The 5,117-nt window shown below is 42.2% G+C and overlaps 1 pseudogene; it reads right to left on the bottom strand.

Annotated features, from left to right (window-relative positions):
* Positions 1–233: 233 nt before the first annotated feature.
* On the bottom strand, positions 234–3,210 carry LOC144236926 (large ribosomal subunit protein uL5-like; annotated as a pseudogene).
* Between the last annotated feature and the right edge of the window lie 1,907 nt (positions 3,211–5,117).

Below are 5,117 nucleotides of genomic sequence, written 5' to 3'. Positions count from 1 at the left end.
TACCATTTGTCATTATTACCAGAGTAATGAACGTTCTTGTTGCCCCGCATCCCTGTCAACATTTGGTGTTGGCAGCATTTTGGATTTTGGCCATGCTGATGGGTATTTAGTGATTTGAAATTCCTTAATGGCATACAATGTTCAGCATTTTCTCATATGCTTGTCTTCCATCTGTGTATCTTTTTTTTTTTCATTGAAAAATATTTATGGGCCTTTTGGATAGAAGTAGGAATTTATTTGCCAGGAAGGATGATCCCATCATATTTCTACTGGAATCAGCATATGGCCTCCTCTTTTTTTTTTTAATGTTTTTTCATTTATTTTGAAATAGAGAGAGGGTGAGAGAGTGTGTGAGTGGGAGAGCAGCAGAGAGAGAGGGAGAGAGAAAAATCCCAAGCAGCCTCCATGCTCAAGGGCTTGATCTCACAGCCCTGCAATCATGACTTGAGCCAAAATCAAGAGTCAGATGCTTAACCGAACAAACCACCCAGCCACCCTGTGATTGGCAGCTTGTCCCATGCTTCTTGTCTGACGTGTTGAAACCTGGCCTACCCTGCCCCATATAGGAGTCCAGGCTGTGGATACCAGTGCTTGGGGGCATATTTGATTCCCAGATCAATGTGTTCTTGGATCCCCAAACCAAAGTTTCCAGCATCTGAGAAGTTATTTTTCTTAACTCATGCACTCATGCCTTTAGGCCTTTCTCTGAAATTTCTTCTGCATTGGCCCCATGGACTGTGCAGTAGACAGCAATCTTTTCATTTCTCCTGATGCCAAAGGAGCTGATGGTATATCTAGCTTTGGAGAATGCAAGGGTCTGGCCTGTGAGCTGCTCCAGCACCTTGGTTGCCAGGATCAGTCTGTCTCCACTCTCTCAAACCCAGACATTGTGGCAGTTTGTGGATGCAGAGTTCCCACATGGGGTTCTCTCTCTCTCTTTTTTTTTTTTTATCCTAATGTGTGCCAAGATGAAGAATGGGGAAAATGTCTGTATCTTCTTTGGTGATATAGTCTGTTCAGGACTTTTGCCTATTTTTTAAATCAAGCAGTTTGTTTTTCTTACTGTTGAATTTTAAAGGTTCTACATATATTTTTGACAGTATGTATGTTTGTTAATCAGATGTGCCTTTTGTAAACATTTTCTCCCAGTCTGCAGTGTGTCTTCTCATTCTCTTAGTAGTGCCTTCCACAGAAGCATTATCCATTTTTTTCATTCAAGAAATAGTCTGTTCAACTGAGGGGACAACTCAGTAGATGAGAACATCCCTGCTTACATGAAGCCTACACTTTACTGGAGAAAAGGATAAAAAATAGACACAGGACTAGACATATAGCAGGTATTTAAATGGAGATAGTTGCTGGGAAGAAAATATAAATAGGGTAAATGACTGTGTAGACCCAGTGGGGCCAAAAATAGAATAGACCCGAGTGGGGGTAGGGAAACCAGTTAGTAGTCTATTGCTCTCATACAAGCAAGGTGTGATGTGTGTATGTACTGGGGGGGAAGCAGTGGAGGTGGTGAGAAGTATCCAGATTCTGGACAGTTGATGAAAGTGGAGCTGACATAACTTGCTCATGGATTGGGTGAAAGAGAAGTAAACAATTTGGAGATGAAAGCGAGGTTTGGGCCTCAGCAACCAAGTGAATGATGGTAAAACTGGAGGGGACTGGGGATCAGGCTGGGGCAGGGAAAAATCAAGTGAAAATTCCAGTGAAGATGTTCAAGTAAGCCACTGTGATTCAACTCGAAAGGTTAGAATTGGAGCTATATAAACTTTGGGGTCTTCACCATATAATAGTGCCCTGGGTATCTTTGTAGGTTTTCCAAATTCTCTCTCCATGCCTCTCCACCCTTCTCTCTGCCTCCATACAGGCTAACCAGTATCAATTAAGTGGATGGACTCCAACCTTCTGGTTTCTAGCTAGATTCAGCCAGACTGGTAGCAGATCAGAAGGGAAGAGAGTAAAATGGGGTAGTTTATCCCCCCAGCTCCTTCCCTGAACTTCCCCCTCAATTGTTTGAGTCCCTCCGGTTCCTGTCAGGCAGGTCTCCATATAGCTGTCTCTCTTCAGATGCAATAGTTGCTTCCTTTCTTCACCCCCATGGATGGGGACAGCTCTTCCCCTTACTAGCCGCAGAGTACTGATATTCTCACACTTTTGTAAACAGTCCTGTAAGTGGACTCTGCTTGAATGACCTTAGTTTGAGTGTGCTGTTTCCTTGACTGAATTTAAAACCAGAGATTGGATGAGATTACTAAAGGAGTATGAAGAGATAGAAATGAAAAGAGATTTGAGGACTGACTCTTATTTAGAGGCTGAAAAGAGGAGGTGATTCCACAAGGAGGAGGTCAGTGACACGGGAAGACAATCAGGAACACGGGGTGTCTGGGTGGTGGCTCACTGAAGACAGGTTCGAGACAGAATCCTCCTAAAGTGGCCCAAGCCACTATTTCCCCGGGACTCTCAGAATCTCTTATTGCCCTAGCTTATCATTCCTGACTCCGTTGTACCTCTCAGGGTCTTGAAATTGCTTAGTAATTTGACTTCTGACATCCCCAGATCAGCCGATTTGTTTATGTACCTCAGCCCTAGTGGAAATGGTTTGAGTTCCTTTTTTTTTTTTTTTTGAGCTCCTTAGAGGGTCTCAGCAGCAGTGCATATCTACAGATGCATTAAGTACGGGAGGGAGAGGGAAATGGATAGGAATCACCAAGGAGTTCACACATATGGGTGCACAAAATTCTGTACGAATCTCAAGTACTATGACCAAGGCAGAAGCTGTTTCGTATTCACACAGATGTTGAGTACTTAACCTAACATTCAGTACACAGTGGCAGCTCAGTAGATTTTTTTTGGATGAATAAATGCTTTAAAAAATGGCTTATTGTGATATAGTTATACTAAGCTCTTGGTGCATGAAACCTCCTTTATAGACTTGACAACTAATTCCTTGAATTGCGCTGTTATAATATGCCCCCTGATTATTCTTTTGTATACCCCATAATGCCTGGGTGTGAATGTTCTTTTCTTTTTTTAAAACAGAATTGTATTGAGAAGATGACAACATAAACTGTGCAGAAACAAAGGCTGTGGATTTTGGTCACTTGGGCTCTGGGGCCATCAGATAAATGTATTAGCACTGTACTTCTAACAACCATCCTCTTTGTTTAAAGTGTGAAACCACTCTTCGCTACTATCTTTCGCCATTCCCAGAAAGTATACTTTGTGTAATTGGCAATTTTTTGCAGAGACTATTTGCTACTTGCAGCCTCCATGTAAATGTGCTTGACTGATTTCCTCAAGTCCCTTCATCTTATCCTGATTCAGTATACGTGAAAAACAACTCTCTCTTCTACAAAATGGAGTTTGAATCCTGGCTGTGCCGATTTTACAAACTCTAATTTTGTCTAAGATTTTAACTGTTTTGAGTCTTAGTTTCTTTATCTGTAAAATGTTTCTTTTTTTTTAAGTTTATTTATTCGTTTTGAGAGAAAGAGAGCTTATACATGTGGGGAGAAGCAGAGAGAAGGAGAGAGAGAATCCTGAGCAGGCTCCACACTGTAAGGGCAGAGCCCGATGTGGGGCTTGAACCCATGAACTGTGGGGTCATGGCCTGATCTGAAACCAAGAGTCAGATGGCTAACCCACTGAGCCACATAGGCATCCCATCTATAAAATGAAATTAATAGTACAGCTGATCCTCATTTATGGATCCCTTATTTGCGAATTTATCAACTTGCTAGAATTTGTTGGTAATCCCCAAATCAATGTCACAGCACTTTTGCGGGTATTCGTGAACATGTACGGCACAATGAAAAATCTGAGTCACCTGACAGACTGTTCCCAGCTGAGTTTAAACAAGGTGATACTTTGCCTTCTTTCTTCAGCTCATACTGTAAACATGTAATCCTTTTAGGTCTATTTTGGGCCATGCTTTTCCCTTTTTGTGATTTTTCTCAGTGATTTTGCTCTTTAAAATGGCCCCTGAGCATAGAGCTGAAATGTTGTCCAATATTCCTAAGCACAAGAAGGCTGTGATGTCCCTTACAGAAAAAAAACGTGTGTTACATAAGCCTTGTTCAGGCATGCATTCTAATTCTGTTGGCTGTCAGTTCCGTGTTAATGAATCAACAATATATATTAAATAACACACATGAAAGATTATATGTTAATCAGTTGATGAAAATGTCAACAGAGTCTTGCAGGAACCTAATCCTATATCTCCTTTAATTTTTTTTTTTTTTGAGAGAGAGAGAGAGAGAGCAAGCAGGAGAGAGGGGCAGAGAGAGAGAGAGAGAGAGAGAGAGAGAGAGAGAGAGCGAGAGAGAATCCTAAGCAGGCTCCATGCTCAGCACAAAACCTGATGCTGGGCTTGATTCTACAACCCTGGGGTCATGACCTGGGCCAAAATCAAGAGTCAGCTGACTGAGCCATCCAGGTGCCCCCTTGTATTTCCTTTAGTTGCAATGGTTCAGTATTATCTAATTCAGTGTTTGCAAAGACTTTATGAAAGATAACTAGAATTAGGACTAGGACCCACCTTTAAAGACCTTGTTTTAACTCAATTATCTCTTTTTTTAAAAAGTTTATTTATTTTATAGTTTTTGTTTATTTTTGAAGCAGAGAGAGACAGAGCATGAGCGGGGGGTGGGGTAGAGAGAGAGAGGGAAACATAGAATCTGAAACAGGCTCCAGACACCAAGCTGCCTGCACAGAACCCGACATGGGGCTCGAACCCACGAACCACAAGATCATGACCTGAGCAGAAGTAGGATGCTTAACCGACTGAGCCACCCAGGCGCCCCAAAAATGCCTATTTATTTTTGAGAGAAAGAGAGAGAGACAGAGACAGAGTGCAAGCAGGGGAGGGGCAAAGAGAGAGGGAGGCACAGAATCAAAGGAGGCTCCAGGCTACTAGCTGTTAGTGCAGAGCCTGATGCGGGGCTCAAACTCACAAACTGAGATAAAGACCTGAGCTGAAGCAGGTGCTTAATTGACTGAGTTACCCAGGTGCCCCTAACTTAATTACCTCTTTAAAGAATTTATCTCCAAGTGCAGTTACATTCCGAGGTACTGGGGTTAGGACTTCAACATACAAATTTTGGAGGGGACCC

The sequence above is a fragment of the Crocuta crocuta genome, unplaced genomic scaffold (assembly GCF_008692635.1).
Source record: "Crocuta crocuta isolate KB4526 unplaced genomic scaffold, BGI_CrCroc_1.0 scaffold256, whole genome shotgun sequence".
Taxonomy (NCBI): domain Eukaryota; kingdom Metazoa; phylum Chordata; class Mammalia; order Carnivora; family Hyaenidae; genus Crocuta; species Crocuta crocuta.
The sequence above is the reverse complement of the archived record's forward strand: the minus strand, read 5'-3'. Positions and strand labels throughout refer to the sequence as shown.